The sequence below is a fragment of the Hyperolius riggenbachi genome, chromosome 4 (genome assembly GCF_040937935.1).
Source record: "Hyperolius riggenbachi isolate aHypRig1 chromosome 4, aHypRig1.pri, whole genome shotgun sequence".
Taxonomy (NCBI): Eukaryota; Metazoa; Chordata; class Amphibia; order Anura; family Hyperoliidae; genus Hyperolius; species Hyperolius riggenbachi.
The window spans coordinates 126,290,947-126,315,865 of record NC_090649.1 but is presented as its reverse complement, the minus strand read 5'-3'; the positions used below and the strand labels follow the sequence as shown (position 1 = coordinate 126,315,865).

Below are 24,919 nucleotides of genomic sequence, written 5' to 3'. Positions count from 1 at the left end.
GCTGGCAGCCGCCACAAGAATGTGTGAGGAAACCATTTATGTGGCGTAATCTCACCACAGTAGTAAAAGGTTAGCATAAATATAGGACAAGTGGAAAGCCCATTATTACAGAATTTCAGAGGAAAAAAAAAAAAAAAAAAAAAAAAAAAAAAAAAAAAAAAAACCACACACACACACCACACCACAGTAGTTTTGCTTAGTAGCCGATTCAAGTGATTTTATTCCCAAGGACACCATCTATATTACACATTCTAGTTTTTCTAGCTTAAAACACTCCACTTTCACCAAAAATGATTCCATACCTGCATGTTCTTCTCCAGGGCCGGTTCAAGAAATAATGGGGCCCTAGGGCAAAATTAGTCGGGGCCCCCCCCGACACCACCCGACCAAAAAGCGGCATTAGGGGCCTTTTGTTGCAGCCAAATTTCCCTCCTGGGCCCCAGAGCTGGCTGCTGACCCTCCCCCAATCACCTCCCAACTTAACTGTGCTTCCTAGGAGTGTCTATGTCAGTGTAGTGTCTCACCTGCCCGCCTGCACAGATGAGACGCTACACCGCCAAAGACTCTGCAGAGTCCCTGGGGAGTAACAGTTAAGATGGGGGAGGGACACCTTGGGGGCCCCTACAGGCTCTGGGGCAATTGCCCATTCTTTCCTATGGTAGCTCCGGCCCTGTTCTCTCAAGTACAGTGAAATGCATGTACATAAATGGAGAAGGAGGTGTTGATCGGCACTGCAGGTGCTTTATCCCATGAAATCGGATTCAGATGCGATACACATACAAAGTGTCATTAAAAGTCACATACCATGTAGTAGAAGTGCGGTGGTACTAAGCCTTCGTGGAAGCGCATTTCTAGTACGAAACGGCTGTCAGGCACCTTGTGCCCAGCACCCACCCACTTCTACTACATTTTATGTGACTTTTAATGACACTTGGTATGTGTATCGCATCTGAATCCTATTTCATGCAGTGCCGATCACCACCTTCTTCTCTTCATTTATGTACAAGCTACCTTTCACCTATATCAGAGCATGCAGGTGGCACCATAGTGAAGGAAATGTGCAATCCTGCCCGCACCACCCCAGCCTCGGCTGTCCAGTGCTGTAGTGCCAACTATTCTTCCTCTTGTTTTATATATACAGTTAAATGCATACCTTTACTTTTTCTTTATGAAGTCCTATTCTGCAGATATTCCCACTTTCTTCTTGAAGTTCAAGTTCATGTCTGGTTCAATATTTCAGTAATTAAACTTCATGGAAGACAAAGTAAAGGTATACAGTTAATCAGTTTTAAGGGGAGAAAATTATTTATAAAGACATTCAGAGTTCAGATACACTTTAAGAGACGCCTAACGTGAGAGGGATATGGAGGCTGTCATTACTATTACCTTTAAAATAAAAACCAGTTGCCTGGCAAACCTGCTGATCTTTCATGCATCAGTAGTGTCTGAATCACAAACCTTATGCTCGGTACACACTACGAGATTCTGGCCGATTTACTGTCAGATCGATTATTTCCAACATGTCCAATTTGATTTCCGTTCACTTTAATAGGAAATTGCTTGGAAATCGTTAGTACTTGGAGATAAGCGATCTGACAGTAAGTCGGCCAGAAAATATCAGTGTGTACCCAGCATAAAACCTAATTGCAGCTAATCTTGTTGTCATAAATAGCTTATCTGCATCAGGGGTCTATGAACAAGTATTAAGGGGCCCATACATCTAACGATTTTCCCGCCGATATACGGCCGATTCGATCACAGTGATAGAATCGGCTGTAAAATCGCCGCGCACACCGCTGACAGAATGATCTATTTCCATCCGAAATCGATTGTTCCCGTCGATCAGTCCATGCGGAAGATTTCTCTCGATCGCCAGCAGGTCGGGAGTGCGTCGATAGCGGCGTTCGAATGCCCGACGCAATACAGCGGGTATACATTACCCGTTCCGGCCGGCGCGAGTCCCCGCTGTCTTCTTTCCGCGCTAGGTTCCGGACCGGCTGCTTCTACACAGAACTTCCTGTCCCGGCAGGAAGTTTAAACAGTAGAGCGCCCTCTACTGTTTAAACTTCCCCTGTACAGGAAGTTCAGTAGCTGCAGGAACGGTCTCGAGCCCAGAGCGGAGAAGACGACAGCGGGGACCAGGGGACTCGCGCCGGCCGGAACAGGTAATGTATGCAGGGGGTGGGCAACAGCTCCACAGATTGTGATCGGTTTCAGGCTGAAATCGATTCACAATCTGTGCAGTAAGGTGGCCATACGATCCCTCTCTGATCAGGTTCGATCAGAGAGGGATCTGTTGGTCGAATCTGATGGCAAATCGACCAGTGTATGGCCACCTTTAGAGGATCAGCAGGACTGCCAGGCATTGTGCATAGTTTAAAAGGAGATAAATATGACAGTCTCCATATCCCTCACATTTCAGTTGTCCTTTAAAGTGACACAAAGACAGCTTTTGAAGATTTATACTTACCTGGGGCTTTCTCCATCCCCATAAGTATGGATGCGCCCCTCGCTGTCCTCCATTAAGCTGTGATCAGCTCCCGGTATTCGGCTCAATATGACTCAGTGACGTCAGCTGGGGTCTTCTGTGCTTACGCAGAAGGTCCGCGCATGTGCAGAAGGCCACCTGCTTACATCACTGAGCCAAATACCGGAGAAGATTACGGTTTAACGGAAGCACACGGGAGGACGGCGAGGGATGCATCCGTGCTTGTGGGGCTGGAGGAAGCCCCGGGTAAGTAAAAATATAAATTTTTTAAAATCTGTTGTCTCTGGTACACTTTAACATGTCACATATTTGTTGCACTGATGGCTGTGTTCACACAAGTGGCTGGTTTGTCCATATCAATCTATGAGGATGTCAGACTGTACAGTTGGTGGTTGGTAGAGCTTCTGCTCTCAATGTGGCTCCCAAGTGGTAGCTAACCACCACAGTCAGCCTCTCAGAGGCATAAACACCTCCTAATGGTACACTTTGTTAACCACAGTGTTTATTTTCCAGCATTCCGCATGAGAGATCCATTACAGCAGCGGTAATGTTTCTGATTGCCATCTGGACAGGAAAAATGCAAAACCAAGGTGTTGAAAAGCTGCCATTACTTTTAAATCATGACCCAGTACACTATTTGGCATACAGGACTTACCAGAATTCAAATTTTCCTGCTCCTATATTTCACTCTTTGCTTTCCCATAAAATATCAGGGAACATAAAATTCACTCTTGCAGTGAGCCCTTTATCTGCACTGCCCATACTGTATATGTCACATTTGTTAAAATTTGGGGACCAAAGCCTGCTGCCAGTCATTGGAAAACTACAGATGTAAGAAGTGACCAAACGGAGATGCCTGCTTTGTGCAACTTATTATAGTCCACAGACTTATGCCTGCACAGCATGTTTTGGTTCTGGAGCATCCTGTTGCATGCAGTGGCAACTATTACACAGAATTGCAAATAGAAATAAAATACAAACAAAAAAAGCTACTTTGCATTTGTGGTTTTCAAGGACACCTAAAGTGAGAGGGATATGGATGCTGCCATATTTATTTGCTTATAAACAATTCACATTGCCAGGCTGTCCTGCTGATCCTCTGCCTCTAATACTTTTAGCTGTAGACATCTGAACAAGAATGCAGGTTACATATTTCTGATTTTAGTCAAACTTCATTTGATGTATGCTTCTTTCTGGGGTGCGATTCAGAAACTACTGAAGCGTGACAGATCAGCAGAACACCAGCCAACTGGTATGGTTTTAAGGGAAATAAACATAGCAGCCTCCATATCCCTCATTACAGTTGTCCTTTATGCTAGATACACGATGCTTTTTTTTTTTTTTTTTTTGGTGGAGTAGCAGCTAGCTAGTATTGTTGTGTTTTCTGTATCAGGGAAGGCCAATGAGATGGGGAAAAAAAAAATAAAAAATTAATGCAGCATTATGTCAATTTAGTACGCAAATTTACGTAGCATGAAAAAGAACCAATCAAATCCTGCTGAGGTAAAACTCAATTGGTCCATTTTTAAAGGGAACCTGAACTGAGTAAAATTTAAAACAAACACATGAGGTAACTTCAAATGAATATCACATACTTGCCTTCAGTTCCTCTCAGAAGCTCACCATTTTCTTCTGACAATGATCACTTCCACTTCTGACAACATTTTGTCAGAACTGAAATGTATCAGTTGCTGACCCGGTCCCCGGTGATCAGTCGCAGCTCTGACCCGGTCCCCGGCGATTACGTCAGAGCGACCTCCAGGTCACTCTGTACTGTCAATCACCGCCACGTGGGCCGGAGCGGGCTGTGCAAGCGCAGAACTACTGCGCAGTCGGCTCCGGCCCACTTGGCGGTGACTGACAGCGCCGCTCACGCAGGTGCAGTACAGAGCGACCTGGAGGTCGCTCTAACGTCATCGCCGGGGACCGGGACAGACCTGCGGCGAACGGCTGCGGCAAGGGACATCCTGGGAGCTTGGAGCTGGAGGAAGCCCCCGGTAAGTACCACTCATTTTACTTGACTTTGCCTGATGACTCCTTTAAGCTACATACATTTGCATTATCCTGCATCAGCTCGAAATTTGCAGCTCATTGACCATCCCAATTTCTAATGCTGTGAGTGCAATATGGTCAAAGCTTTGTTGGGGACAGAGACATGCCAGATCACTATATATGGTTAATGATTCAAAATGAGGAGCACTACAATGCTGCCACCAACAAAGTGAAAGCAGATTGCTCAAAGATGAACGCACCTGTGGCACAGTTTAAAAAGGAGTGTTGTGTTTTATGCAAGAGTGGTATATAGAAGTTCTTGTACAATCTAGAGCCCATAATAGTGTAGCATTTTAAGGTCTGATTAAGAAGTTGCTCTCTGTACGACAGAAAATAGAGGGTAATGCCCCTCCACCAAGGGTGGACAGCCTAGCAACAAAACAAGTGCTTCATTTTTACAATAATTATGTATAAATGATTTAGTCAGTGTTTGCCCACTGTAAAATCTTTTAAATCCCAGATTTACATTCTGACATCACATGGTGACATTTTTACTGTTGGCAGGTGATGTAGCTGCTGCATGTTTCTTTGGCAGTTGGAAACAGCTGTTAACAGCTATTTCCCACAATGCAGCAAGGTTCACAGACAGGAACATGCCAAGAGTACGTACTCAGAATCTTTGTGTGAGGGGTTTCACCCCAATATCAGCCATACAGCACCCCCTGATGGTCTGTTTATGAAAAGGAATAGATTTCTCATGTAAAAGGAGTTATCAGCTACTCATTGGGATAAAGTTAAATTCTTGGTCGGAGTTTCTCTTTAAGGCCCCATTCCCACTAGAGTGTTTTGCCGTTATTTAGTTAAAAGCGCTAGCGTAATAAAACCCTATGGACTCGTTTTTACTTAGGCGATTTGCGCTAATCGCTGCAAATCGCCCACAAACACAAAAGTGTTGCCTGCATCATTTTCAGGCGATTTCCTGGCAATTGCGTTTCAGTGCTATAGAAGCGCTAAACGCGATCGCGGCAAAATCGCCGCAGTGTTCAATGATTTTCCGCGTGAAATCGTGGAAAAAAAAAATCACTCCTGCAAAACACGGAAAAAGCCAGTGTTTTGCGTTTTGTAAGTGTGAATGGGGCCCAAGAATGGGAGGCCCACCGCTAACTCCCGTTCTAAAACTGTTTTTAGTGCATTTTTTCTTCCTGGCACCTCGGTTTGGTACTAATATAGAAGTTTCTGTACATGTATGGTAAATCGTAAACATACCGTGTTCCAAAGACAGTCAGACAGCGGGTGCGGGCACTGAACAGAGTCTGACGGCTGTTTCACGACGCCAATCATGTCAGCTTGCATTGAAATTTTATGCAAATTGTTTCCATTTTTAAACACATTGGGCTCTATTCACAATCATTTTCCGCATCTGGAAATGCACTTGCGGTAAATTCCCGACTGAAAAAAAGACCAATGTGACATTCACAAAATTGTACGCATGTTTATTTACCGCATGCGTAAAGTTATACGCATTGTTTACCCGCATGTGTAAAAAGTGCGGTAAAAGTCCGTAATTCCCACAAAAAAAACGAAATTCACAAACAAAAAAGGGGCGCACATTTCTGACTTAACTACTGATTTTTTATCACCTACTAGTACTTGGTGATATATTTCTCTTCCCATTGACTTAAATGGAGTCTGGAGCCTTGAGTGCTGTGTTTGCTGGACTTTTTTTTTTTTGTTTTTTTTGTTTAAGTTTTTTATGCCACTTTTCTTTCCCACATGGTTTCCGCATGTTTACTACATAATTACGCATGTTTCCCAAATTTGTTTTTTTACACATTGTTCCCACATGCGGGAAACATGCGGAACATTTTTAGTGAATGTGGAAAAATGCGGAAATCATCACTGGCGGTAATATAGCGGTAAAAAAAAAAGAAAAAAAATCTCTTTACCGTATGTGTGATTGTGAATAGAGCCCTTTGTCAACTTTTGATCAACCCACTTTCAAGCCGCGAACAATTTTTATGAAATCTGCATGCAATTAAAAATGACTTTCATCTCACTTGCCATCTCTACATAACACAGACAATGGTAATTGGATAGGTCTGTACAGATTTCAGTCCACTCACTTCTACATACTATAAGACTAGGTTTACAGTGGGGCGTTGCAGTGCGGAATAATGGAGGCACTGTAACGCGGAACATAGTACTGCATTGTAAAAAGCTATGCGACGTTCAAAGTGCATCAGCTGCAGTCTAATTGTGTTACCACAATGCACTCATTAACAGTGAAGCACACTTTTAATTTACGGTATGCTTCACTGTATTTGATGCAACCATCATACAACATATCACTTTCCTGTATTTCTGATTTTACACTATGAACCTAGCCTTAGGGTTAATGGCATGTCATTCTAAAATTCTTACCTTGGATATTCGAATGCGCCTCCACACTTGTTCCCACTAAGTCAAGATGGGAGTTTCAGACCTTCCTGCCGGTTACTCAGTTTGTTCAGGAACCACCAAACACTAGTAGAGTAGAAGAAAAAAAGTCTTGCAACTTGGGTTTTACGGGTCCAGTGAAAAATGGCGCCGGCTAAATAATGGCGCCCCCTTCTGCCCGATATTTGTTTAAAACGATATTTATAGTTTTAAAGGTTAAAATAGTGCAGACCTTTTGAACGAAATTTATCGTTTTAAAACTTTTTTTTTTTTTGTCCTGCCTGAACGATATTTATCATTTTAAGCCCTGCTTTGCTGCTGTTTGGAAAATATCTGCCTGCCGACTTCAATGTTTAATAGCAAAGCCCCATTAAAAATGCTAAAAACACCAAATTTGCAGGGAATGTTAAGACAAAAATTGTGAACAAGAGAAAAAAAAATTTTTCTTCAAAAATACCTTATAGTTTGAGAAAATAGATTTTGAATATTCTCCTTCTGACCGTGGGAAAATTAAATGCCAGCCGACTTTAGCAGTTAATAGCAAAGCCCCTTTAAATGCCAGAAACACCAAATGTGTAGGGAATGTTAAGAAGAACAGTGGGAACAAGAAGAAACTTTTTTTTTCAAAAAGACCTTATAGTTTGAGAAAAATCGATTTTAAATGTTCAAAGAGGAAAAAGTATCTATTTAAATCGCGTAATGACATTTCTGCGGAAACAATTCCCGCCGACTTTAGCAGTTAATAGCAAAGTCCCCTTAAATCCTAGCAACACCAAATTTGCAGGATATGTTAAAAAGATACTGGGAAATAAAAAAAAAAAAAATATATATAAAAATTTTTTTTTAAAAAATTGTATTTTTTAATTTAATTTTTGTGTTATGTTCTGAGTGTGGGAAATTAAAAAAAAAAAAATTGACGTGGGGTCCCCCCTCCCGAGCCTCTGTAACCGCTTGTCTCCCATGCAGGCTGCCCTCCCCCCCCCCCGGAGCCCTTGTCCAATCCATGGACAAGGGGCTCTTCCCCACCTCCGGTGCCCTAGGAGGAGGTGGGGGCGACGACTCCCGGGGGGTGGTGGGGGGGGGGGGGGGTTTCATGGTGAAATAAAATTTAAAAAAAAACGCAACGAGAAAAGTCCTTCAATGTTCTAAATTAACCGGAAATACTTACCTGTATCTTTAAGAAAAAATTCCCACGCCAATTAGGTTCCACGACAGTATCCTCTGTCTTGCGATCTTCAGAAATACTTACCTGTACCTTTAAGAAAAAAATCCTACGTCAATTAGGTCCCATGACAGTATCGTCTATCTTGCGACCTTCTGATACATCTTGATTGAAGATCTCCGCCGCCCCGACGCCACACACGCCGCCCCTGCCGAACTGCTCTCAGCTATACTTAGTATAGCTTAGAGCAAAAAGCAGCTTTAAAATGTGGCTCCAATGGTCCTGATTGGTTCCTTATCAGACCAATGGGGATCAGGAGGATCCCCATTGGTCGATGAGGAACCAATAGGGAGCTTTGGAGCCAAATTTTAAAGATGCTTTCTGCTTAGCTATACTTAGTATAGCTGAGAGTGCGTCTATACAGATGCATTACCGCTAGCACCCGCTGCCCTCCCTGCCTCTCTCACACCTGCCACCCTCACCCATGCTGGCACCCAATGCACCCATGGGTGCCAGCATGGGTGAGGGTGGCAGGTGTGAGAGAGGCAGGGAGGGCAGCGGGAGCTAGCGGTCCTCCAATACTTAGTATAGCTGAGAGTGCGTCTATACAGACATTACCGCTGGCTCCCGCTGCCCTCCCTGCCTCCCCCCACCTATCACACTCACCCATGCTGGCACCGAGTGCACCCATGGGTGCCAGCATGGGTGAGAGAGGCAGGGAGTGCAGCGGGAGCTAGCGGTAATGTCTGTATAGACGCACTCTCAGCTATACTAAGTATAGCTAAGCAAAAAGCATCTATAAAATTTGGCTCCAAGGCTCCCCTTTGGGTCCTCATCGACCAATGGGGATCCTCCTGACCAATTTAGAACATTAAAGGACTTTTCTCGTTGGTTAAATGAAATTAAAAAAAAAAACGCAACAACGAGAAAAGTCCTTTAATGTTCTAAATTGGTAAAAAAAAAAAAAAAAAAAAAAAAAAAAGTTTAAAAACGATAACTTTCGTTCAAAAGGTCGGCGCCATTTTTTAACATTTAAACCGATAAATATCGTTTTATAAAGTAAGTCAATGGTGCGCCGTGTTTATCGGCGCTGGGCGCCATTTTTAACTGATCCGGGGTTTTACAGTCAAAATGCATGTTGAAATAAAAAAAAAGGTGATTTTTAACAACATTAACAAGACAATACTGTACAGACTCTGTAAAGCACTGTGGAAGATGCCAGCGCTATATATAAATAATAAAGAATTTCTGATACATGTTTATGGCAATATATTCTTAGTAAGGATTTTGGCAGCAGGCAACCCCCATCCTCTGCAATGACGTTTGTCAGGTAAATAGGGGTGAATTTACATTTAACAATAAGGAGTAGATTTTTCTGTAGCATGTTAATAAGCAGCCACAATAACCAGGAGGCATCTTGTTCCCCTTCTCTATATGACAAGCACACAGCTTGGCTAAGCCTAGATGCCAGTCTGTTGCAGATTGCTGGTCTGACTGTCACATGAAACAATCATAAAAATAGCATTTTCATGGTCTCTTCAATAGCATTTTGTGGTCTCTACATATCCATCATGATGGGTTCTCTTTTAACAAATACCAATGCATCCACAATATAGTACAAATTGCTTTCTGTGCATTAAATGGGCGATGACCAAAGAGATGCAAATACTTCTGAGTTTATGCACATTTTTATGAAAATATATGCAGCTTCAAAATGGACCAATCAGTTGAAACGCAGGTTTAAATTGATTGGTCCATTTTGAAGCTGCATATATTTGTATAAGTGTGCATCAACTTGGCAGTATTTGCAGATCATTGACCATCACCATCCCTAGCATTTAACAGAGAAGATTATATGGAGGAAAAAGGTTTGCATAGACTTAATGATTGTCACCTGACCAAGCTACTTTTGGCCAGATCAAGTAATCCCATATCTACATCATGGGCCTCATCAGCCAGGAATGATCTCACTAGCAGTCCATGAGGGCCCGTTTCCACTTGTGCGGTGGGAATCGCCACGGTAAAAATTTGCATGCGGATGCAAACTCCGCATGCGGTTATATGCGCATTTTCATGCGAATTCGCATGGATGGCGATGTATGCAAATGTATGACAGTGCCTGTGTGCTTTTCCATTGATTCCATGCGAAATTGTAGGCGAATTTGCATGAAAATTCGCATACCAATACCGCATGCGAATTCCCTATTAAATACATTGTATGCGATTCGCATAGCGGGATGTGAAGTCTGATGGCTCTCCCGTGCAGATTTTTTCTGCACAGAAAAACGCAAAGAAATCCTGACAAGTGAAAACAGTCCCATCCACTTGTATTGGCTTTGCGAATTCACATGCAGCAAACGCATGCAAATTCGCGATAGTGGAAACGGGCCCTCAAGCTGGATTTTAATGGCCAACTGCTACTGCATTCTTCTGCAACAGGTCACCTGCTCCTCTCTTTCTATCTCCACTACAATACACACAAGATGAAACTTGGCCAATAATGACGGCCTCTGCTGAGAATCCAGCGTGACTACAAGGGCCCCTGAACTCCTCAGCCAGCGATCAGCCTGTCAGACCGACATGGCCGAACACTGGTCAAGAGCACTGTTCTCGCTCCATAGTAACCGAACACTGGTCAAGAGCACTGTTCTCGCTCCATAGTAACCGAACACTGGTCAAGAGCACTGTTCTCGCTCCATAGTAACCGAACACTGGTCAAGAGCACTGTTCTCGCTCCATAGTAACCGAACACTGGTCAAGAGCACTGTTCTCGCTCCATAGTAACAGAACACTGGTCAAGAGCACTGTTCTCGCTCCATAGTAACAGAACACTGGTCAAGAGCACTGTTCTCGCTCCATAGTAACAGAACACTGGTCAAGAGCACTGTTCTCGCTCCATAGTAACAGAACACTGGTCAAGAGCACTGTTCTCGCTCCATAGTAACAGAACAGGTTGCTAGCCTAGAGGCATGTCTGTACAGCATCAACCCTGCACTGTTACCCATCCCTACTCTGGGACTTGCCTTGTATGTGTATATGAGGCTTTTGATAGGGACAGACACTGTTTCTATAGATTTCTTTTGGAAAGCTGCAAGCCTATATGCTGGACTAGCACTTACATTTTTTTTTTTATTACTTATAACGAACGAGAGAGGCTACCATATTTATTTCTCTTTAAACAATGCAAAGTTCCTGGCTGTCCTGCTGATCCCCTGCCTCCAATACGTTTAGTCATAGCATACAGATCAGATGTTTGACTAGACACTACTGATGCATGAAAGATCTGCAGGGTGGCCAGTTAGTTAGTTAGTTAAAAGGAAATAAATATGGCAGCCTCCATATCCCTCTCACTTCAGTTGGTCAGTAAGATGAAATGATGCAGGATAATGCAAGTTTATGTAGCTTGAAAGTGGACCAGTCGAACCCTGTGGAATATGATAAGGGGCACAAATTTGCATCTTTCATCAGCTGAATTATTTACATCTGTGTGTAAATAGCATTTTTCATGGGGCTAATTAAACCAATAGGAATGGTCATGAGACACTCAAAAAATGGCCCATACTCACGGGCTACTTTTGTGGCCTGTCGCTAGCACACGGGAGCGTGTGCACGACAGGCCGGGGACAGCTCGTCGCCAGGTCCCTCCGCGTACACACGCGGAAGAGGGATTAGTGCAGCGACGGAAGCTGTCGCCAACGTTTCTCCCCCTCGCCGGAAGCGCCGTGGATTGTGTATTGGTTGGTGTCGCTAGTCCGCATACACAAGCGGACTAGCGACAGTTGCGGCGGCAATCGCCTGGCGACAGCAGCGACGGTTCGGGGTGCGCGCCTCATACTCACGGGCGACCTGTTGCCGCAACACACGCGTGCCATGTGGTTGCGGCGACAATTGTAGCCCGTGAGTATGGGCCATAATTACAGGCAGTGAAATGCCTCTCATACTCTGGCAACTGCTCGCTGCTGCCTGGCAACTGCTCGCTGCTGCCTGGCAACTGCTCGCTGCTGCCTGGCAACTGCTCAACAGTTAGTGGAAAAGAGGCCTAATAGGTGGGCTTCAGATCATCTGACCATCCCTAGTAGCCAGTGATTTGCTGATAGCTCGGTTAATTAAGCAAGCTGTCACTTAACCAGTAACTTTTTAAAACTTATTGACCAAGCAAAATATCTTAAAGTAGACCTGAAATCTTGCACAGGACTTGTACGTATTTAGAACGTTTAGGGCTCTTTTCCACCAGCAGTCGCTAGTGTTTGCGCTAAACGCTAGCAATTGCGATTCAGCAAGTTGCTAATTTTTTTCGGCGATTTAGTTTGCGATTTTCCTATGCAATGCATAGCAAAATCATGGTAAAAATCACTCCGAGCCACAATTGCGTTTTAATAAGCATCGAATTGCGGTAAATTACTTACCTCGATTCCTATGTTATTTAGCAAACCCTAGCAATTTAACAATCGCTAGCAATTTGCAATTCAGCATCGCAATCGCCGCAAGTGGAAAAGGGCCCTTAGCCTGTTTAATTCCCCCTCATTTGTGTCTTATCCCTGTGTCACATGACTGCCACAGCAGATAAGCCCATTTGTAAGCACAGGCTGTTAGAATGCCTGCTCCAGTGAATCAGGAAGTAGAAACGGTGCAGATTTTAGGATTTGTATCAGCTGTAACAAATCCTTTATTTTTTGGTTTAAAGGTTATGCTGTTGTATCTTTTAGAGCAGAGAGACATACTGAGTTCAAGTCTGCTTTTAAGTTCCCTACGGTTTCTATAGATTAAAAATTATTGGAAAGTTGGATATAAAGCTTATCTCTACTAAGTACACTGAAGGAAACATAGAACCCAATTTTAATCAGAAATCAAAATCCAACACTGTATAGTTATGTAGCACTAGCTACAGTACAAAACCCATCAATCTACTAATCCATCTATCTAATGAGATTTTTTCCACTGCAGCTAGTTACTTTTCTATATCATTCTATCCATGCAATATATCAGGTTTGAATTCTAGGGAAGAGGAAACTAATACATACCAAAACATGTCAGTAGTCTAGTTTAGGGGACCCAGCTGGAAACCTCATAGGGAACCGTTCTCCAATCACAGCAGCATCTCCAGCACAAAGCATTGTGGTTGGCAGAATAGTGAAGGCGTAGTTTACTACAACCTATCTGAAACCTAAAAGTTCTAATCTAGAGGGTGCCGTCTGCCCAATCACAGTGGAATTTCCCTATGAGGTTTCCTGCTGGGTCCCCTAAACCAGACTAGCACCAACATGTCTATCAAATCAACCTGCTAATACATTGTTAGATTTCATAGTGCAGCACCCTCAAAATAAGAAAGTACATCCACGTTTCAAAATTAGGTTGGAAAAAAAGTACCTGAGCTCTGTGCAAAGAAGCATGGGGAAATGCTGCCAGACAAAGTGACAAGTATCCGAAACTAGAGACCTGCTTGCCAAGAACATACAACTTTCCAGTCTTTCTCATCTAATTATAGAGAAGCAGCACGTTATGGTAAACACACCGCTAGAGCTGACTGGCAACTTGCAGAGGGGATGAGTGTACAGAGGGGATCAGGGTCAGTAATAAAACAGCATGCACAGGGGAAGTAGGATAGGATCAGTGCACATGGCATTGGTAAGCTCACCTCTTCATTAGCAGCCAATGTTCTATCTGTGCTCTGTCAGACAGATCTTGCCCTCTTTCTGTTACCACTTCCTTGAACTAGTGGTGGGATCTACTTTCTTCACCACTGGGGCTGTGTCTGACATTAGACACTGTGGGAGGTGCTGGGAGTTGGACACCCAGCTGATTCATATCTTAACCCCTCCCGTACCAGACACTAGCCACATGCAAGGTCTTTTCCAAATATTTGACAAGCAATGCATACATGGCTATTCATAACATTGTATTTCAAGCCACTGCACTATGCAGACTATCATTACATGTGATCAGCACCCGAAGATGTCTTTGCTGCATAATGCTAGGTACACACGTCAGATAAAAATCTTTGCAAACCGAGGAATCAATCTGCCGCATATGTTTGTCAGGAAGGTTTCTAACCAAGCTATACACATGCAAACAATCAGTTCATGCAAAACTTCCTTCTTTTGCATGCGTTGTGCACACAGACTTATCTGCCGATCTCATAGACAACTCCTTAAATGAACAATCGTCGGCAGACCATATACACCAAGATGGATTTGAAAGAATGAGGCTGGTTTCACACTGGCAACAGGCGTTATGGGAGCACTGCAGTGCAACAATCCCATTGCACCGCAATGCTAAAAATAGTCTTTGGGTAATACAGGCAACCTCCCTTTTGGATGCAGGCCAAAAAGGAAGTGAGGCTTTCTAGCGCTCACTTCCTGTAGCCGAAATTAGAATTACGCAGAAGTGTATTGAAAAAAAATATGCATGCGTGCCTTAAGGTGAAAAATGTAAAATATCTGCGTTGCAATAAACTTACGCGACTTCCGGTCGCTGCACCCGGCCGCACATGTTGCCCGACAATGCTCAGTTGCTTGTGCGTCAAATTTGCACCTTTCAGCGCATTCATGTATGAAATGCCCCATAGATTTACATTGGTGTATCGTTACCCTGCAGTAAAACAGGGTAACACACCGCGCCAGTGTGAAAGGGGCCTGAGAGACAAATATCTTTTATATCTACCTTTGGAGGTGATTTGCAGACTATTTTTAAAGATTATTGGCAGATTGATCACTGATTGGTCATTCAAAGACTTTTATCTCATGTGTGTACACAGCTTAAAGCCAATGTGTACCGATTAAAAAAAAAAAGTCAGATACTCACCTAAGGAGAGGGAAGGCTCGGTCCTAATGAGACTTCCCTCTCCTCTCCCGGTGCCCGGTCCCGCTCACAATCCCCCGTTGCAGTATTCGCAGTGTTTACTTCCTGGAGCGGCCGCTTATTGGCTGGCTGGACCACGTGATGCGGAGTGTTCCGATCATGTGGTCTCCACAGTCTTTTGCCGCATGCGCCGTTTTCGTCCGATATTATGTGTCAAAAAGTATGCATCATGGACACATCAAGAGACGCATAACGTAGCTCTATATAACGTCTAACTTCAAAGCTCACATGCGTTGCTTTAGAGGCACATTATGCGACCTTAACGTCTTAATGCAACGTCTTAGTGGGAAAGAGCCCTTAGGGTGCATATACACATCCAATTTTGTCTGGTCAATCACTGGCCAATTTTATCACCCCCATGTAATATGCGAGCTTACCTACACAATCTGTTCATAGTATTCAAAACCATCTGACCCTCATACTGCATGAAAGTGGTAAAATTGGCCAATCAAAACTACATGTGTGTACCAGACTTTAGTCACCATCTTGTGATATAAGCATGCAGATGCCAGACAAAAAAAGCCTTTCACCCACTAAAATAAGCACAGCTGCATCAGAGTTGCTTCACATGGCACACAGGGATGTTACAACATGTAAATTCCTGCAACAAATGAGAAATCATTTCTTTATTTTTTCTGCCTACACATAGGTCAATAGCAGTAGAAAGTGGATTAACTATTGGAAGTCATCCAATGTGCCAATGGAAGCTGAGTAAACTGCTGATCATTTACTTTTAGCAATTCAATACATTTTTATTTCTATATCAGACTGTGTAGTTCAGCAGTTTTTCATTGTAGACTGTATGGACAGTTTATCAATTTTTGCACAGAATTTTTAAAATGCTATTATAATGTTTCTCAGGTTTGCCTGTAAGTTATTGTTACTGTTATTGTTATGTTTGTTGTAACATGCTACAAAACTGCATAAACTGTTGTAAGTAGTTTAAAAATAATTAAAAGCACAATAAAAAAAAACAACCCAAAAAATGTTGTTTATACTGTCCAAAATCCAAAGTTGCCCAAAAGTAAATAATTTATCCCTGCGGTGACCTTTGAACCAGATATTCATCTGCCATGCATGCGCAGTCCGCACTCCCAGCGTCTTTGTGATCGTAGCGCATGCTTGCGTCACTATCAGCAGTGCATCTGAAGTAATAAAGAGAGCTGTGCAGGCAAGGCAGATGAACATCTGGTTCAAAGGTCACCAACTACCTGTGGTCAGAGCCTAGTCCGAGACTGACTGTAAGGCCTGGTGCACACAGAGCGGTTTTTTAAGCGATCCGCAGACCGCTTCTGCCTTGGAAAGCGCTTGGCTAATGTATTTCAATGGGCTGGTGCACACCGGAGGTTTGAGATTTTTAGCAAACCGCAAACGTGGGTCCTGCAGCATTTTTGCGGTTTGAAGAAGCATTTTTGCCTCAATGTAAAGTATAGAAAAAGCTCAAACCGCTCTGTAAAACGCTAGATCAGAGCGGTTTTCCAGGCGTTTTTGTTACAGAAGCTGTCCAGTAACAGCTTTTACTGTAACAATATTTGTAATCTGCTACACAAAAACGCACCCAAAACCGCTAGGCATATTTAGAAAACGTCTCTAACCATGCCTAGATTCGCTCTGAAATCTGCTCCAAAAACCTCTAGCGTTTTGCAGATCTGCTAGCGGTTTTGGTGTGCGCTGGGCCTCAGAAAACAGTGTCTGGCGGGGAAACAGAAGCAGCCATCCTGTTGTGGAGACCCTACAGAAAGTATGGACTTCCTCATGTGCAAAAAGGTTCACCTTTAGGCCCTGTACACACTGCGTTCTGGTCGCGTTAGTGTTCGCATTGGGCGTTTTTTTAGGCCATTTTTTTTTTTTTGCTTTTCCTGATGTTCGGATGGGCGAAGCATTTTGTTAAAAGCGCTTTTCTAAGTGCTTTTCCAGAGCGGCTTTTTAATTCACTCCCTGGCGCAAGTCAGGAAGTGAACTCTTCGATCCGGAAAATAATAAATACAATGTATATATTCTTAAAAATGCAAATGCAATCGCTGCACACAACGATTTTGTGAGTGTTTCGTGTTTTTCCAATACCTTCCATTCAGGGCAAATCGCCCTGAAAATGGTCCATGCAGCGCTTTAGTCCGCGGCAAGCAAGCGGAACGCCCCAATGAGAACCTCTATCTCATTGGAGAGCATAGTGTAAGTGCTTGTAGGGCGATTTGTACAAATCGTCTGCGCTTAAAAAATCCAAAAATCGGCTCTGATATGAACAAGCCCTTAGGGCTTGTTCACACTATGGGCTTGATTCACAAAGTGGTGCTAACTGTTAGCACGCCTGTAAAAAGCCCCTTAGCGCGTCTAAAAGAGCTTTTCGCGCGCTGATTTGCGCGCAAAGTTTTGCGCGCGCACTGCACAGAGCGCAGGGTGCTCCGCACGAAGTGCCCGTTAAAGCCTATGGAACTTAGCGCGCGCATAGGACTTTGCACGCACAAAACTTTGCGCGTGGTACTTAGCGCGCGAACTGATTGAGAAATCCGGTGCTAACCTACTTAGCACCCTGGTTAGCACGTCTAAAGACTTTAGACGTGCTAAGTAGGTTAGCCCCGCTTTGTGAATCAAGCCCCATGAGCTTTTATTAAGCGCTAGCATTTTTAAAGGCGCTGTAAAAGCGCTAGTGCACTGAATTCCAATTTGAGTGTTCTCACATGAGCAATGAGCTTTGCTTTTAATCGTAAATACGGGTCCCCTTGTGTACAAAGCTTTATGGTGATCAATTGTTCGATTGCCCAGTAGATTAATAATTAGGCAGCCATAGCGACCTAAGGTGGGAGGCAAATGCCACATCCAGAAGAAGGCCCAACAATGGCTGTTTTTCCTATGTCAGCTGAAAAAGTTTGGAATGTCACATGATCTTATGACCTGCTTCTACTCTGCTGCCATTGAGTCAATACTTTGCTCTTCCATCATAGTATGGTATGCAGGGGCCTCTGCGAATGACAGGTACAGATTACAAAGAGTCATAAAGTCTGCGGAAAGGATCATCGGTACTCTCCTCCCACCACTCAACCTTCTCTACTCCTCTAGACTGCGCTCAAGGACCGCTAGGATGGCAAGAGACCCCACCCACCCTGGCAACTGCTACTTCAATCTTCTCCCCTTAGGCCGCTGCTACAGGTCCTTACCCACCAGGACCACTAGATATAGAAACGCCTTCTTCCCCCAAGCCATTGATGTCCTCAACCTTCCCTCCCAACCACACTCCCTAGCTCCAGCGTTCACACCCGAGTAGTCGCTCACCAACGTTACATCACCTTAAATGGTCTTGACTTCTTAAGTTACTCTACTGTCCTTCTGTACTAATATTGCATATCTGTTCGTCTACATCCGTGTTTCTAAACATTTTATTGGTCTGTAACCCTTTTGAAACCCTGTACTCACCAGGTACACCCTAGCATAGTAACATTATCACCAGGCATGGGCTTAAATTCGTCTATAGTCACTATCTGGATTTCACCCAGTAATGCTGTGCGGGCTGGGCGGGGGGTCAAGCTAATCCGTCTGACATCTTCTTCGCTTGTCCCTCGGCACCTCCCACGATGCGTTCCAATGCGCCGTCACGTGATTACAAACACTTCCGCCTTCAGGGTTGAAGAGGGAAGTGTTTGTAATCACGTGACGGCGCATTGGAAGGTATCGTAGGAGGCGCCGAGGGACGAGCGAAGAAGACGTCAGACGGGTAAGCTTGACCCCCCCCCGCCCAGCATTACTGGGTGAAATATCACCCGAAGACGAATTTAAGCCCATGCCTGATTATCACCATAAACACTTGGTGTGCACCAGCCTTAAATGCTTGGAAATTGTTAAGAACCAATTATCATGTACTACAATTAAATATATATATTTGTCAAGGGGTACTTGTGATAATCAGGCATGGGCTTAAATTCGTCTTCGGGTGATCCGGATAGTACCCTATTGGTAGATGGTTTTAGTCCCCTATTTTCCAGGTTGTTCTGCTTCATTCCCTACTTAACCTCCCTGGTGGTCAATTAAAACCACAATTGGTACAGTATAGGAAAAACAAAACCACTCGGCACTCAGATCCAGTCCGTGTAGGTGGGGGGCAGGCTCTGCACTTGCTTTGTGTTTAGTAATCACTTCCCCTTTTCCCAAGACACCCTTGCAGCTGGCATATAGCTTAAAGGGAAGGTTCAGGGAAACGTTGAAAAAAATAAAAATCTATATCCACTTACCCGGGGCTTCCTCCAGCCCGTGGCAGGCAGAAGGTGCCCTCGCCGCCGCTCCAGAGGCTTCCGGTCGTCTTCGGTGGCCGACCCGACCTGGCCAGGCCGGCTGCCAGGTCGGGCTCTTCTGCGCTCCACGGACGGGCTCTTCTGCGTCCCACGCGGGCGCGCTGACGTCATCGGACGTCCTCCGGGCTGTACTGCGCAGGCGCAGAACTACTGCGCCTGCTCAGTACAGCCCGGAGGACGTCTGATGACGTCAGCGCGCCCGCGTGGGACGCAGAAGAGCCCGTCCGTGGAGCGCAGAAGAGCCCGACCTGGCAGCCGGCCTGGCCAGGTCGGGTCGGCCACCGAAGACGACCGGAAGCCTCTGGAGCGGCGGCGAGGGCACCTCCTGTCTGCCACGGGCTGGAGGAAGCCCCGGGTAAGTGGATATGGATTTTTACTTTTTTTCCACGTTACCCTGAACCTTTCCTTTAAGCTCTAGAACGTGCACCGGTACCAATATCTGTAAACAACAGGCTATGAATGCACATACATGAAGGCAAACCGGGCATCAGTCCCTTTAGGCTCTTTATTGCAGTATCTTGCCAAAAAGGTATAGCAGTAGTACATTCACATCAATTAAAAGTTAAATGTATCAGACCTGCATTGATGAGGGTGCCAGGGGAGTGCGGGATGCGAGTGACCAGGGATGAATGGACGGCACTACAGCCGTTTCGTGCGGGATGCGAGTGACCAGGGATGAATGGACGGCACTACAGCCGTTTCACGCGAAACGGCTGTAGTGCCGTCCATTCATCCCTGGTCACTCGCATCCCACACTCCCCTGGCACCCTCATCAATGCAGGTCTGATACATTTAACTTTGAATTGATGTGAATGTACTACTGCTATACCTTTTTGGCAAGATACTGCAATAAAGAGCCTAAAGGGACTGATGCCCGGTCTGCCTTCATGTATGTGCGGTCAATTAAAACCGCCAGGGGGCAGCGCAGCACTATTTTTTTTTTTTTTAAATCATGTACCTAACCTAGCGCAAGCTACATGACAGCCGCTGTGCAGCGGAATCCTCCCACCCTCTTCGATCGCCTCCGCCGATCAAGCCCACCTGGAAATCCCATTCTGACCGGGATTTCCATTAGGGCTTCCCCCGGGCGAGATGACCTCACTGATTGGCCAGGCAGCGCATGGGGTCTGGGAGGGGGGGCGGCGCGGCGGGTAGAGGCAAATTGGCGGTGATCGGGCAGTACACGCAGCTAGCAAAGTGCTAGCTGTGCATAGCAAAAATAAAGTTATGCAAATCGGCCCAGCAGGGCCTGAGAAATCCTCCTGCGGGCTTACCGCCAGGGAGGTTAATCTACGTAAAGATGCTGCCCCTGTTGTTTTGGTATATGTATGATATACTGCCTTTTGTACAGGCATATTTCTCTCTCTTTATGGCCTAGTGCACACCAGAGTGGTTCTGCTGCGGTTTGCGATCCGCTTGCGGGTGCGGATCCGCTAGGGTAATGAATTTCAATGGGCTGGTGCACGCCAGAGCGGGAGGCGTTTTGCAGAAACGCATACTCCCGGGCTGCTGCAGATTTTGGATTGCGGATGCGTTTCTGCCTCAATGTTAAGAAAAGGAAAAACACAAACTGCTCTGAAAAACGGCACTTCAGAGCGGTTTGCCAGGCGTTTTTTTGTTACAGTAGCTGTTCAGTAACAGCTTTACTGTAACAATACATGAAATCTACTACACCAAAAACGCTTCACAAAACCGCAAAATGCTAGCTGAAACGCTGCAGAAAAAGAAGAAAAAGCGTTTCAAAATCTGCTAGCATTTTGCGGATCTGCTAGCAGTTTTTGGTGTGCACTAGGCCTATGATTCTGTTCACTGTTTGTGTTCACAATTTTTCTGCTTTAATAAAGCTTCGTTAATAAAAAAAAAATGCATACCTTTTCAGTATGGCACAATGCACACTTCCAAAGCCTTCACAGATGTAACAAAATAGCACAGCACACCTATGAACTAGTCACTGGGAGATTTGGGCGCAGGGTAAAGCCGATATACAGCTTACCCTGCTCCTGCACAATTCCCGGCGGCCCTTATTATTATTCCCCCTCCAGGCTACCATGGATGGTGGGGAATTATGTAATTCAGCTGCCAGCTATTGCTGGCGGCCGAATTACAGTGTTTTAAAAGTAATTTGAGCTCCGTCTTTTGACGGCGCCCAAATTAATCACTGAGCTCCGCTTTAGCCGCAATTACTACTACAGCCTATGGTGGTGCCAGCTGTTCCCAAATCTCCTGCGCTGTTTCAACAGCACTCGCAAAATAGTGCAGGTAATGATTTACACTGTTTACATGCCTCATTATTTCAGTTCTTATTAAATAACCAAATATGTCACAAAGTTAAAACTAGACCTAAAGAGTGCATATTACATAAGATTGCCAATTAAATAATATTAAAGGTCTGTACACAGCTCAATAAAAGTTGCAGAAAACAGACGACCAACATCTTGGAAACAACTTTACCAGCGACGTCTTTTGAAAAACGTGTCATTTCTGCACACTGATTTTGAAAATGACCAACTCATTTAAATACTAGGTGCGCAAGTGTAAATGACATTATGCATGGCATGCGCCCTTTCAGTAGAACAATGCCATTGTACACAAGTGCTGACTGCACGATATTTGCACAATAGTCTGAGTTGATGTGCCGGATGGATTGGGCAAAATTCATGATATCGGTCGCTCGTCGTCATTTGGCTACATTTTTGCACATGATTGCATACAGCGGAATCTGTTGTACTTTTTACTTTTCAAACGACTTTAGCTTAGCGTGTGTACGAGGCTTAGAGAACAAGGTAATGCAGAAATGTTGTGGTGCCTGCTGTCTCTTACCTGAAGTAATTACTGGCTGCTGCCAATACAATACGATGTGACATGAGTGCCAATCCTGCCAATACAACACGCTAGTGCCAATGCACAGGACTACATCAGTGAGGGATTTCTCCAGTCTGAGGTTCTGCAGTCCATTCTGAAGCGCCATTGTAAATCCAGAGTCGTCAAACCATCTTCGCTGGACTCTTCAATGGGCTCCCCCAGTTCCTTGGGGCATTCACTGTTGAGAGAAATGATAGTTACCTGTAATGTTTTCTACAGTCTCCCACAGCTGTGACCCTGTGTGTGGTGAGTCTGGCTCTTCTCTCTAGATGCAGTAAAGCCTGGTACACACTTTCTATTAGGATTGGCCCATCACTGTCCAATTTTACCACCTTCATGTAGTATGAGAGTCAACAGATAAAGGGCTTGATTCACAAAGCGGTGCTAACCTACTTAGCACGTCTAAAGTCTTTAGACGCGCTAACCAGGGTGCTAAGTAGGTTAGCACCGGATTTCTCAATCAGATCGCGCGCTAACTTTGCACGCGCAAAGTTTTACGCGCGCAAAGTTTAACGCGCGCTAAGTCCCATAGGCTTTAATGGGCACTTCGCGCGGAGCGCCCTGCGCTCTGTGCAGTACGCGCGTAAAGTTTTATGCGCATAAAGTTTTGCGCGCGTAAAGTTTTATGCGCGAAAAGCTTGTTTAGACGTGCTAAGGGGGTTTTCACAGGCGTGCTAACAGTTAGCACCGCTTTGTGAATCAAGCCCATAGTATACTATGAGCAGATTGTGTAGGTAAACCCTCATACTACACGAAGGTGGTAAAATTGGTCAGTGATTGGCCAACCATAATTGAAAGTGTGTACTAGGCTTTAGGTCACACTAATGCTAAGGTTCAGACTTTAGACTACTATCGTTTGTAACAACAGATAATTAGCAGACGAATGACCATCCGCCGACCGGAATGCTGAGCTTTTAATTGAACTACCTTAAAGAGAACCCGAGGTGGGATTTCATTATGTTAGTGGGGCACAGAGGCTGGTTGTGCACACTAAGATCAGCCTCCGTTGCCCCATGGTGTGCCTCCATGTCCCCCCTGCGCGCCGCTATACCCCCCGCAGTGCTGGCGACACGCAGCGCGTCGCCAGCAAAATGTTTACCTCTCGCCTGTCTGTTAGCGCCGCTCCCCCGCCTCCTCCGTATCGGCGCTACCCGCCTGCGTCACTTCCCTCCAATCAGCGGGAGGGAAGGGACGCGGGTGGGTAGCGCCGATACGGAGGAGGCGGGGGAGCGGCGCTACCAGACAGGCAGAGGTAAACATTGTGCTGGCGACACGCTGCGTGTCGCCAGCACTGCGGGGGGTATAGCGGGGCGCAGGGGGGTCCTGGAGGCACACCATGGGGCAACAGAGGCTGGTGTTAGTGTGCACAACCAGCCTCTGTGCCCCACTAACATAATGAAATACCACCTCGGGTTCTCTTTAACAACTGACTTTATGTTCAAATGACCGATCATGTACAATTGTTGCTCGCGCATATGAAAGTGACGTCAAAGTTTGTTGGGTGATGGATTCTGCGCATGCACGAACGATCGTTATCTAACAACATCTATACACACTTTTGTTTTGCAACATTCGTCGTTCAATTTATTCCATTTCAACCCAAAATTTCTAAACTTAGACCTAAAATTGCAAACCGCTAGCGATTACTGCTAGCGTTTTTTCTGGAGTGGTTTTGTCACGATTAACACGGAAAAATCACTGGACACAGTAGCGTTTTGGGAGCGATCGCGATTAGCGGTTCTATACATGGTAATTGCGATCGCTCAAGAATCGCCGCCAAAACGCTGCAGGTAATGCGTTTGCGATTATCGCTAATCGCAAAACCCCCCTCGATCGCGGCAGTGAGAACACTGCCATTGGATATAATTTGCTACACGGTTTTAAAAACCGCTACCTGTCTGCGGTGAGTGGAAATCGCGCGATTCCCGCTCAGATGTGAACGAGGCCTAAGGCTTGATTTCCATCTCTCCAAGTTTTTGTTCTTCACTACCTCCCTGACCTTCTTATCTACTTGTTATTCTTTCCATGTTGTACTGCCAATATCATGATACCATAACAAGAATCCAAAATCGGCATCTGAATAATTCTTGAGTGAATTTAGTATTTTCCACAGGCTGTGTAAAATCAAATAGAATTATGATCCACAAAGAACACTTCCATAAACTGAATGAAACTAAATAAACTATACTTGTTCTGATTCAGAAAGGCTGCTCAACCACCACCTGTTAGCTGCTTCCATAGATCTGCAGTGGGGCTTTTAGGCTGCCTGTCCACTGCATACATATCTAGGTAAGGCGTGCGCAAATGAGATTTTATGCACATGTTATAACGCATCACACATGGCGGGGGGTTGGGTTTCGGCCTGAGTTTGCGGCGCCAGCATTATTACCCTAATGGAAAATCGTGTGTGTTGTGCGATAAAGTGTTCCAGGGTGCGTTACATTGCAACTGGCGGGAAAGCTTTATCTACAGTGAACAGAAACAAGTCCACTGACTTTCATGTTATCTTGTGGGTCACACACAATGGGCTTGATTCACTAAACGAACCCGCAGGGGCTCAGGGCAGGATGAGTGCCATTGACAATTACAGGCATAAGTTCGTAGCCCTCCCTATGCTACGCTGATAAGGCGTGTTAACTTTGATAAGGTGTGGTATCTTTGATAAGGTGTGATATCTGAGTTATCACGGTTTAGTGAATCAAGCCCAATGTGTGGTGTGTCATAATGGACAGCGCTGGACATAGGCATAAAAGGGCCCTCAAACACACACACATGCATGGATACACACACACACACACACACACACACACACACACACACACACACACACACACACAC

General features: G+C 44.9%; 1 protein-coding gene across 1 annotated transcript in view; it reads right to left on the bottom strand.

The window, feature by feature from the left end:
• MOGAT1 (monoacylglycerol O-acyltransferase 1) overlaps positions 1 to 24,919 on the bottom strand; it is an 86,397-nt gene that overhangs the window by 33,628 nt on the left and 27,850 nt on the right. The window contains 3 exon segments of the mRNA XM_068280560.1: positions 1,154 to 1,248; positions 6,902 to 7,003; positions 22,040 to 22,259. The gene's annotated coding sequence lies outside the window, so the exon portion shown is untranslated.